This window comes from Pseudophryne corroboree, chromosome 1, assembly GCF_028390025.1.
Source record: "Pseudophryne corroboree isolate aPseCor3 chromosome 1, aPseCor3.hap2, whole genome shotgun sequence".
Classification (NCBI taxonomy): Eukaryota; Metazoa; Chordata; class Amphibia; order Anura; family Myobatrachidae; genus Pseudophryne; species Pseudophryne corroboree.
Window position 1 is genome coordinate 243,099,418 of NC_086444.1, and position 13,042 is coordinate 243,112,459.

Consider the following 13,042-nt stretch of genomic DNA (forward strand, 5'->3'; position numbering starts at 1 on the left):
TGGAATCTGCTCTTCAACCAGGAATCTAAAGCAAACCGTACATTCACTGAAATTGCAGTTACTGCGGGAATGTCACTGTTAATTATCATGGAACAGAAGAGACAGATCAAAGTACATTAAAATACATATTTAATTCATCCATTATGCTACAAAAAATCCACACAAGAGTGATTGGATCTGATGGCAAGCAAATCCTAAGTGCTCTCAGTTCTAATAAGTATCAGCTGCTGTCTCCCTCGGTGCCACTTGATGTTGGAATTTGTTAAAAACTGGAACACCATCTTAGATGTCTGTTTCTATGATCTATCAGACTAACACAACATAGACAAGTGGAAAAAGCTTGTTGAAGAGATTTCATAGACATACTTAGTGCAAACACCTTTGCTAAGTGACTGAAACTTATGTTGTGCAAAAAAAAAAAGATTAAAAAAAAGAAAGAAATCAATGACACATAAGTATTGTTATTTATTCCTATAGAAGGTGAAATGGGAATGTACAGGCGTTACAATAGGTTTGTTCTATGCAGTAAACCGCCATTGCTCAGTCACCTGTGTATGCACACTGCTTCTACTACAGAGAGATGGCAAGCTCACCTTCCCACAGAATGCCCAAGAGACTCCAGATTCGCTCCTCGGGGATTAGACACCCCTCCCATCCCCCCCTTCCACTTCTCTAATCAATTATGTCATTTTGGCTCTGCCTTCCACTGTGCCATACCCCCTTCCCCCCAACAGTTGCCCTGTGCCATACACCCCACAGCTGCCCTGTGCCATAACCCCCGCAGTTGCCCTATGCCATAACCCTGGCAGTTGCCCCTTCTTCTGATTCTCCTGGAAGCTAGTCTCACAGAGTCAGCAAAGACATCACAACCTCTCAATACAATAATAAAGTGAATGCAAAGGCAGTATAGCATTAGAAGAGCTGGTATGAATTTAAAGGCATTGTAGGGATACAGGGTGACATTTGATTGGCTGTAAATTTAACTCCACACACAGTGCCTTATCAACCATTAGGCATGCGGCTTAATGAAAGAAGCTGGTTAGTCATCCAGCTGTCCCCAGTGGGTGTTGAGGGAAGTTCTTAAAGTGACTACTAGATGGCTTTGGCGATGTGACCAGGTACTGTAACTTACTTTATGTACATTCTGCTACAGCGCCTGGGTAGCCTGAAGAGCTGCATGCCCCAGAAGCTAAAGACTGCTTTACACCCCACAAACATCATTAGATGCAGAGATCAAACATGTCAGTTGTATAACCTTCATTACCTGTACATGTGATTTCCTGAGCATGCTTACTCAAAGTGCTCAGTGCTTTGCAGCATTGCAGGGGGCACAACAAGTGCATTGGACTAGGGCATTTGCAACCCTTAAATATGCCCTGAACACATGCAGGGTTCTAGAACATGGAATGGCTTTTTTTTTCAAATCTTGGTCTTGACATTTAATGTCAAATATATATATATATATATATACATATATATATATCTCGCACATGCTAGTCCTAAAGACTTAACATGGAATGGGAGTGAACCAATAGAGGTGGCTAGTGGCTTAATGTTGTGTTCTGTTCACTGTAAAGCCCTTGCTGTGGACTGCACATTAACAGTTGCATGCTTTATTAATCACCGCTGAAGTTGCACTTGGCAGACTTCTGTAATTCGATTTTGTCCATAATGTTTAATCCCTAATTTTTGTAAATGTTCTGGAGAGCAGCTTCAGAATGGCCAAACTAAAGCTTATCTCCAACTGCTAGAATATTGCAACCAATAGATTTTCTGACAATAGCTAAAGTATAAATCATTGGTTGCACAGATTCTGAAGGTAGAAAAATGAATTCCATATCACAATAGAGCTGGTGCAGACTGGTAAATACACCAGTTTGTATAGTGTAAAGTGCGTAAAATCTCAGAAAACTATCCACGTGTGTGTGCACCTATGCAGATTTACATGATTCTGGCACTTATAGCTGTTTGAACGTGGAGAGTCAGGATGTGGGAGGGTAGGAGCAGAGCACAGAAAGGGTGCAACTGGAAACATATGCAGATGGCACACAGACAAATATATGTATGAATGCTGTATCAAAGTTGTAGTTACTGTAGGTTCAGAGATTGCGGCTGCTATGGGGCCAGAGTGTGCCTCCCCCTACACCCAGCATTCACCTCAATCCACAAAACAATGTTCCCTGCCTGCTGGGAGGGACGGTCACTCCACACCTCCCAGGAATCCCTTCATGCAGACGTCTCTCTAGTTGCTAACTCTGACTGCAGCACATCCACTGTCCTACCTAAGCAAACCTACTCCTACACACCAAATCCTGGCCACCAGCACTTGTTACCCTCCTCCATCTACCTCCTGCTGTAAGTGAGACTCATGCAGTGTGGAGTGTGCTACTAGCTAAGCCTGAGGAACTACTCATACGAAGTCCTTATATACTTCTGCACCTGTGTATAATGCCCACATGTTTATACTGCTGCACCTGTGTATAATGCCCACATGAACCCATAATGCCCACATGAACACATGCTGTAGTTTGCAACATTTCAATGCCCTATATTGGGCATTTTCATCAGGCATGCCTGATAAAAATACCCTATAAAGGGCATTGAAACATTGCAAACTACAGCATGTGTTATGCCGTTGTTATGGACTGGAGTGCCGCACCTACCGTGTTCTATACTTTTAACTTGTGAAGGCAACCAGCAAAGCTGCACCTTTATTATCAGGGAGTGCCGGTACTCAATATATATATATATATATATATATATATATATACATACATACACACACACACACATATATATATATATATATATATATATATACACACAGATATATATATATATATATACATACACACATGTATATATATATATATATACACACACAGTATATATATATATATATATATATATATATATATAAACTTATATGAAAAACACAAATAATATATTAGAAATATCTTCTTTGTATTATCCTGATAATTTTTATAGTCAAATCCCTGGAGTAAAAGTATTCCACGAAATGCGTTAGAGCGTGGTCTCCTGATGTTATCCTAGAAGGCTGACAACACCTGGTGGCTATACCTGAGGTGGTCTGACATGCAGCAGTTCCTGGCGCAGAGACAGGGTAGAGTGGTGCAGGAATCCAACACAAAGAGGTTAAAGCGTTGCCTGGTGGAGTATATTTGATTTAAACCATGTGGTAGCCAGCCCACACAGTTGATTTTTATGGTACGGGAGGCTACATTCCATCCACAGTGTTGTGCCCAACATTGTGTTTTATGTTAATAAATCTTTTAATGCACTATGGAGCGCCTCCGCTATTTGTATTTATACATATATATATATATATATATTTTACAACAAGACAGCTTAACTTTGCTGTAGATTTTAAATTCAGTAACTTAAGAAGTATAATACAAATTAGAATATGGCAAGAATGTAGATCTGGTTGGATGTTTTTGGTTGCTGGCTCATGCAAAGGCAATTCAAGTAATTTTCTCAGGATGTTATAGAACCTAGTTAATTTATAAATGGGTTTATCAATTATTTACCGAATTGTTGTCAGAGAGGCAACAAGGTCTACAGTATGTATATTCTTTTACCAACCTCTATATTACCATGTGTTGGCAACATAACAGTGCTTTAACTGGACTGCACCATGACCTCAATTATACAGCAAGGACAATTTCGTGTGGTTCAGAGGTCTGAACAAACTGCATTTGGTTTACAGCATTCTGTCTTATTATGGTCATGGAACACTTGAATGCCTTCCAATTTACAGTGTACAATACTTGGCTGAAGCTTCACTAAGCACACATGGAATTGATACAAAGGTAATAATTAATCTAACTTTATATGGCAGTAATATATTCCATAGCACTATATTATAATGTTCATTTATAGAGACAAATGTTCTGGGGGGTTTTAAATAATTTAGTATTTTTATTTTATCGAAAGTTTTCTTTTCACACATTGGTTTATCTGAACATTTAGTGTCAGGTAATACAGGATAAACATACTAAATGCATTAAATCATGACACTGTTAAAGTTGATTATCTATGAGTATAGAAAGAGAATGGACCTCAAGCTATACTCTAGCTCAGGCATGGGCAACCTGTGGCTTTCCAGCTGTTGTGAAACTACATGCCCCAGCATGCCCTGCCACAGTTTTGCCATTAGGGAATTCTAAAACTGTGGTAGAGCATGCTAGGATGTGTAGTTTCACAACAACTGAGAGCCACAGGTTGGCCAGGCCTGCTCTAGCTGAAGTGGGAACATTTCTATCTGTAATTTTTGGACTGATCTGTTTCCAACATTAAATTATTTTGTGCCTGGGATAGCCTCATACAACCTGATTACTGACACATTTAGGGTTTATTCAGAGTTCCACTTTGCGGGTGGATCTTGTGATTATTAGCCACTGAGCATGCCCCAGACACTGGCGCACGCAGGGGTGGGGGGGTTCTGAGTACCCATAACCCCCTCCCCCTGACAACTGTTTTTTCTCAAAAAAAAGGAAGGGGTAGTGTGACTGCGCTAAGTTTGATGAATACAACACTAATGATATAATCAATAAAACAAGTTTATTCCTAAAATTGTACAATATGTATATAAGAATATTATTAATAAAATATGCACATGTGTAAAGTATTAGATAATACAATTTCTAAAATGTGAAATAGACATCCCAAGGGACTGCCCAATTCGCCAGGTATGAAAATTGGACTTTGTGGAGATAAATGCAGTGACCGTTCCAGATGTATTTCCCCTATATCATTAGTCCAGCTTATACAATAGTCTCAGAATTTAGGCAAGGTCCAATGAATGGACTAGTTACCGTTAGAGGGTAATGTGCTCCGGAATCTGTAGTGGAGAGCTCCTCATGCGTTACGGTTAATGCAGTCCTTTATGCGATGTTTGCCATATGGAATCTGAGAATTGGAAGAATCGTCTGGACAAAGGCTTGGGGAATGGTTCGGTCCTCCTTAGAGTCACTTCCTGGCAGGGGTCCCTGGTTCACCTGACGCGTTTCGCTGCAACCAACTGGCAGCTTTCTCAAAGCACACCCAAAGCGCCCAAGTACCTTCGGGTATACCTATCTCTCAACTGTTTTTTCTCGCCTACATTACCCAGATGGATGGGGCTGATATGGCTAACTCTTCTCTCTTTCCCATGTACTCATGATGCAGTGATTCGCAGGGATATGAGAAGGGGGCGTAGCTAGCAATATTGGCTCCACCTCCTTTCCCATATCCATGCTAATTGAGGCATTATCCCGAGGGGTGGGGGATAATTATGCAAGGTTCCTGCCCTTTTCAGCAAGCAAGAGGTTGAGATGAATCAAAAAGAAGTGTGTGTGTGTATATATATATGCGCAATATCATAGCTTACAATCAAGTCGACGTTTCGATCAAATACAATGATCTTTTTCAAGACATCCTTAAACAATGTAGGAAGCAGGACACCATGCTGCTCCTGGTGTTCTGCTTCCTATATTGTATAAGAATGTCTTGAAAAATATAATTGTATTTGATTGAAACGTCGACTTGATTGTAAGCTATGATATTGCTTTTATATTGAATCAAATTACCTTTCAACACTTTTTAACCAAATTGGTGAGTGCCCTCTTTACCAAACGACTATGTATTGGAATTTCTTCCTTGGAGTTGAGCACCACCGGGTTGGACTACGATGTGCGGTTCAGTGCGGATTTCCATATGTGTATATATATATATATATATATATATATATACACATACACAGTATATATGTGTGTGTTATAGAAATCTGCACCCTTGCCAAATCCTGCATTTGCCCATGCCAGAGCCAGCATACACAATTATGAGCAATTCCAAACTGTACGCACCTCAGCCACAACCCCACTTACTGCTGATTTCAGATAGATATCTTGTACCAAGGATAGTGCAAATGGGCCCTAATATTGAAGACTGTTACTTTCACAAGTTTATGTATTAGGGCACATAGGGGCGGTCAACTCAGAATACAGGCAGAGATACACAAGAATTGCATGGGACTCATCAGGTGAGTGCTAAAATCGGATGTTTATCGGATTGTTCTGCAATCAAATTTTGTATCCAGAAATGGAGCAAGTTAAAGTTCTTAGCTATCTGGTGACATACCTTTAGTTATCTGGTGACACATGATTAGGACTCGGGGAACAGGTCTATCATGCCTTGCTAACCCTGCCCCCACCATTTTGATGTAATAGTAGTACGGCTCTGCTGTAGACATAGATGGTGCGGTTGACAACTCTATAACCAGCACTAGATAGTGTCATTTGGTTAACAGAAATAGGCTTCTGTGCTAGAAGACTAAGTGATGGTTAAAGTGCTTATTTAACAAAGGCCAGATTCGGAGTTGCACGTACAGATGGGTCCACAGTTATCGACTAGTTTTCTGCACCTAGGCACAACATGACTTATTAGCATAAACCCTTCATCTATTGTTCTCAGCTGCAATACAATACAGAGAACAATACAGCAGGGGATTAAGTAATTACAGCAAGGGATTAAGGGGGTAATTCTGAGTTGATCGCAGCAGGATCTTTGTTAGTAGTTGGGCAAAACCATGTGCACTGCAGGGGGGACAGATATAACGTGCAGAGAGAGATAGATTTGGGTGTGGTGAGTTCAAACTGAAATCTAAATTGCAGTGTAAACATAAAGCAGCCAGTATTTACCCTGCACAGAAACAAAATAACCCACCCAAATCTAACTCTATGCACATGTTATATCTGCCCCCCTCCTGCAGTGCACATGGTTTTGCCCAACTGCTAAAAAATTTCCTGCTGCGATCAACTTGGAATTACCCCCCAAATCCGACTGCCCAGTGTATTTTGCAGATGGATTTTGTAATAATTCACACAGAGCCTGCATCTGAACCAAGTATACACAACTATGAGCGATTCAGCAGTATGTATGCAGCCGTGTCTCCACTTATGGCAGAACGGCTTTAACTGGGGGAGGGGGCATTTACATGTAGGATAAGTCTTCTGAGGGAGAGTGGGCAGAATTGTGGGTTGTAGTATGCAGAGCTTAGCTTACACGCAGATCCGTCTGATTTCAGAAAGATTTCTTGCACCAGGTATGGGGCTGTTGCAACGGTGTGCTAACAGTGACAATGGCTACTCTATAATAAGCAGACAGGTAAAGGTGTTACAGCCACATAGATGCAGCCAACTCTGCGTACAGGTGAAACAGCATTTAAGTATGAGCAAGATATGCAGCCAGACTTGTGGCTCACTTGTGTAAATCAGACCCATAACATTCAACACTCGCATGATGCAACTGAAAAACCAGATCAATGCATGAAAAGGATGTTTTAGATCACTTGGAATAGATGGAAAGACCAATCAGAAGTCAATCTCTACTGTATTTACCATGGGCCTAATTCAGAAAGGATTACTTCCGCGCATGCGCGTCGCTACATTAAAATGTGAATGCCTCGGGCCTGATTGATAGTTCAGAGGGAGGTAATGGGTGGGGGTAGCAGGTGTTTGGAAAATGGGGGGTACGTTGCCCTCATTTTCTGGGTGTGGCAAGGCCAAGGACTGCTTTCCAGGCGCAGTTTCCTTGGCCTCGGAAACCGTACTGCGATGTCAAGCGTGAGCAAGCTATTGCACCACAAATGCAGGAATGAGGTGGCATGCACCTCATCTTGCATCTTCATTGCTATGGATTGCATTTGCAACGCTGCTGTGATCAGCTTTGCAATTGTAATCCATACTGGCTTAGGCCATAAGTGAGCAAACGTCACCCATCATAACAAATGTGCAGATGAATCTGTTCCTAGGGCTCACACCCCGGTGATAATTACATGTGTTTCAATAGAGTTTTCAAAACTAGTACAGTTAAAGTAAACTGGTGACAGAACCCATTGTTTCTTATGTCACCAAACCCAGTCACATTATTACTAGAGTTCCAATGTGTTGCAGTTATACAAATGCATCTTGCGCTGTTCGTGTAGACTATAGTGACTTCCATTTACCTCAAAATCGTAATAAACCCAGTTGCAAACACCCTTAAACGTGCATTGAAAAAAAACTGCATATATTCACCCAGACTTACACACATCTTACGGTGCACCCACCCAATAGCCTTACAATATCCTGACAGTCATCCTTATCATCAGTGTACACATACACCAGCCTATAGTAATTCAAAAGATGCATCTGTAAACAGGCATATGTACGCTTCTGTTCCACTGTGTACAGCACGCTCTCTATGAACTTTGCCTGCATAAGATGTCCCCGTTACACCTGCTCAGTCACAAGTGGAGAGGCGACTGAAATACGTACACCTCTTCATGCGCAGTGGAAACGACACAAGATATGCTCCGCAAAAAGGCGTACTAATCAACTCTGCACACTGACAAACATAATGTATAAAAAACATTACGCCATGACACATGTAATATTAAACATAATGTTTCCAGATAAAGACGTGAAATCAGAGAGAAAGGATGGACAAGCTTTTCCAATGCCTTAAGACAGAGGGCCAAACTATGTATACCTGAAGAAAAGTTTATTTGTTTCAGCTAGGTAACTGTCATTACATGAAGGCAGATGCAGTTACTTTACTCCCGCACTCGTCATGTACTGACAGTCAGCGACAGGAAGGGAAGAGGAGCAGTTGTTTTCAAGGATGACAGCTGCGGTGTTCTTCCTCCAGAACCTCCTCCTGTCAGGATTATGTGGAGGTTTTGGCAACAGCTACTTCACTGAGCGCCTCTTTGAATAATTTACAAGGCAGAGAGGCATAAATACAGCTTTTAGTGCTAATTTGTTGACCAAAAGCCAAGTCTATATTTTAATAACTGCTATTGTTTTTAATTTAAAAATTCTGCAACATTTTTAACCCAATTTATTTATATATTTTTTAAATCAAGTGAATTATCTCTGAACTGCTGACCCAACTCAGCTAAGAACCCATTCCCAACATAAGTGACGTATATATCAGCTTGGACAGTAGGTGTCAATTAATTCAAAATCAATGCAGAGGTTGAGAAATGCAAATAAGAAGTGATGAAAAACCTAAGAATAGCAGGTTCATTTATTAATCTAGATTACTGTTCACTTTAAAAAAAGAGGGTGATATTTGTATAATTTATGAAAACAATAGTTTCTTTATGAGTCCCAAGGCCAGATTACCCGCTAAATGACCCAAATCTCCCACATAGGGTCCATAGGGGCCTGCTGAATCCACCACCAATGAACAACAGTGAGAAATTTAGATCAACTAGCAGGTGATTCACATTGCTCTCTTGCCCCTCCCCTGAGACCAGACACCAATTCATTGATCTAGTCCCCCCTGTCTTCCGCTCATAATTGGTTATAGTCCGTGAGCTGTGATTAGCTCACGGCTGGCACCAAATAAAATACCACGAGAACTGTGAGGAGAGGTGTGCTGTGAGGAGAGGGATGTTTAAGGGGAGAGTAGTGCCGTGCTGTGAGGGAAGATGGGTGCTGTGAGGGGTGCCTGAGCCATGAGGACTGAAGATTGCTGCAGTGGTGGAAAGGAAGAGCTACATGAAGCTCCTCACTGCGGCTTCTTCCATTTTTACTTATTTAACCCTCCCAAGACCACCAAGGTTGTTAAGCATTAGGTTCATGGGCGTAGTCAGGCCTCAGGCCTGTGGTGAAGTTAGGTGGGAGCCCGTGCCCCTATCATTAGGCCCAGGCCACTGTGTCAGTATTTTGAAGTGAGGGTATGGAAATATCAAGGGGGATCAGGCCTTGGGCCTGCCTCAGTGAAGCCCCCCTAATATTTTCATAACCTCATTTCCACTTCAATCACTGGGTATCTGTTTATGTCCAACTGACCCATACTGTAAGTACTATTGTTTAATTAACCTAGTATACAGGTTGAGTATCCCATATCCAAATATTACGAAATACGAAATTTTTCAAGTGAGAGTGAGATAGTGAAACCTTTGTTTTCTGATGGCTCAGTGTACACAAACTTTGTTTAATACACAAAGTTATTAAAAGTATTGTATAAAAATGACCTTCAGGCTGTGTGTATAAGATGTATATGAAACATAAATGCATTCTGTGCTTAGACTTGGGTCCCATCACCATGATATCTCATTATGGTATGCAGGATACTCAACCTGTATTAAAATGGAATTTAGGGTCTAAATCAGAGCTGCACTGTGTATTTGGATGCAGCGGATCTACAAAAATATGCTATTGCTGCAGTCACTGAGATTTGTACAGACGCTTGCATACAGGAATCAGGGCCAGTTCCGGGGCTTCTGGCGCCCCGGGCGGCATTAGGGGGCGTGGCTTCGTACAGGGGGCGTGGTCATTTACGCCCCCTGTACAGACTGAAATGATGTGCGGTGCGCGATGACGTCATCACGCACCGCACAGTAAAGGACCTCTCCACGAAGGGAAACTAGACGCGTACGCGTCTAGTTTCCCTTCCCAGCGGCAGCGGCCAGCGGGCAGCACACAGCAGCAGCGGATCTTGTCCTGGTGCGGCGCCCTCCGGATGGCGCCCTGCGCCCTCCGGAAGGCGGCGCCCCGGGCAAAAGTCCTGCTTGCCCGTGGCAAGATCCGCTGCTGACAGGAATGCACCATCGGATCTCTCAGCAGAACTATGGTGCTCAGAATGTCCGTCGCATGTAAGCCATTGAAGCCTTTACAGCTGCATATGTAGATACAGTCACAGACTCAGACATGCCCCCAAATAGTTGCGACATGCCTTTGTTTTTGTAGCCACCCTTGTTACCTCCCACAAATGCTCACTACCTGTCACTTACTCGGCGAATAAATCCTCGCTGCATCCACCATCGCTAATCAATTGCCGACACATGTGCAATAACCAATCGCTCAACTGCGCAAACACTGGCATTTAGTCCACCTCTGACTTTAGGCCTTATTTGCTAGTATAGTCAACACTAGTCTACAACCAATGAGAAAATAGGTTCGATTACAGAAGCAAGCATATGATTGGCTTGTAAAAGTTGCTGCATTTTTTGGAGTAACTTACTGTATATGGGTTAAATACTGTTATTAATGTATTTCTCATTTTCATAGTATCTATTTTAGTTACACTATTTGCTTCAGTCAAATGAAGCCACTGTGAGGGATAAATAGAAAAACATTTAAACAAACATTTAATTTGAATGTAAGATACGATCTAGGTTAAGTGGACCTTTCACACTATGCAGTTGCCAAAAACTCACCATTACGCAATATCCTTCATGTGCCTGATAGGCTGATATAAGTGACAATTAATTTAAGTATGTTAATATTTTCTAATTCAACATTGGGGCGGCAAAAACATATATCTCATGCTGATCCCTTCCTGATTTCTTGGTCAAGAAATGTGTACTTTCTGAGCTTTTTCCAATCCATTTCCTTTGTTTATATATGCTTTATATGCAAATGGCAAAATAAACATACAACAAGGTACTTCACTTCCATATCTATTACAATTTGTTGATATAGAACCAGTGCAGCTATCTCTCTCCATTCTTAATTTACAAAAGCTGATAGTAATAAGTAGCAGCCTAAAGACATCTTCAAGCCTTTCCCAGGTTGTGAAACTCAACATCCTGCAGTATGGGGGTCATTCCGAGTTGTTCGCTCGCAAGCTGCTTTTAGCAGCTTTGCACACGCTAAGCCGCCACCTACTGGGAGTGAATCTTAGCTTATCAAAATTGCGAACGAAAGATTAGCAGAATTGCGAATAGACACTTCTTAGCAGTTTCTGAGTAGCTCCAGACTTACTCGGCATCTGCGATCAGTTCAGTCAGTTTCGTTCCTGGTTTGACGTCACAAACACACCCAGCGTTCGCCCAGACACTCCTCCGTTTCTCCAGCCACTCCCGCGTTTTTCCCAGAAACGGTAGCGTTTTTTCGCACACTCCCATAAAACGGCTAGTTTCCGCCCAGAAACACCCACTTCCTGTCAATCACATTACGATCACCAGAACGAAGAAAAACCTCGTAATGCCGTGAGTAAAATGCCTAACTGCATAGCAAATTTACTTGGCGCAGTCGCACTGCGGACATTGCGCATGCGCATTAGCGACTAATCGCTCCGTTGCAAGAAAAAAATAACGAGCGAACAACTCGGAATGACCCCCTATATGCATTATTAGTTGTGCCTACATGTCATTCACCTAACATGTGCAATGTGCGTAGCAACTCTGCAATACACTGAAAATAGCTTAGACTAGAACAGATACCTTTTGGTAACTTCTGAAATTAGGTAAGAAATGATTTCTGGGAAGAATTGTTGGTTAGTCAGTGGCGTCACTGGGTCGGTTCCACCACTGTGCCTTTCTGACACACCCGTGTTTCATCACTCTGGTGCATGCCCAGCACTCCTGGAGATGCTGGGCTGTTACCAGAGACTCTCAATGCACTGACACTCCTCCTCAGTGTCCGGGAGCTGGATGCTGCGCAATACTATCACAATGCAGCACCCGCATCATAGCCACTGAGGAGCCGGCATTTCGGTGTCACCCCCTCGGATTGTCACATCTTGTGTGATCCGTTCCCCTCTAGTGATGCCACTGACTTTAGGGGATAACTATTTTAGTAAAAGAGTTAATAGAGCAATTACTGAAGATAGCATTTAAAGTATATTGCCACTATGGGTGAGGCCAGATTAAGGGCCACATGGACATGTGACTGAAAATGTTCAAAAACCTATACTGAGAAGAGGTGGAGCTGTGACCAGTGCTGTGTGGGTGTGCCCAGAGCCATGTGGGTGTGTACACCCGCTTTCAGCCCCACTGTCTCCCTAAATTCATAAAAGCAGGAAAAATTGCATAAATTTGAGATAAAATAGAAAAATGATTTTAATACTTATGATTTATGGTCAACGTTGTGGCCAGCTGTTCATCATCATGCTGCCATGGTGATGGGCCTATGTTTATGTGGACACCTAGAACCGGAGCTCCATCCACTCTATTGTTAATCTGGCTCTATGGGGCAGATGTTATAGCTTGCAAGTTAAAGGCAGCAATTTATTCTGTAGATTTAAAGTGGCAATAATTTAATCA

At 42.0% G+C, this 13,042-nt stretch overlaps 1 protein-coding gene across 2 annotated transcripts in view; it reads right to left on the reverse strand.

The window, feature by feature from the left end:
* Positions 1 to 13,042, reverse strand: part of SEMA6A (semaphorin 6A) — a 223,238-nt gene that overhangs the window by 13,846 nt on the left and 196,350 nt on the right. The gene's annotated exons all lie outside the window — the stretch shown is intronic.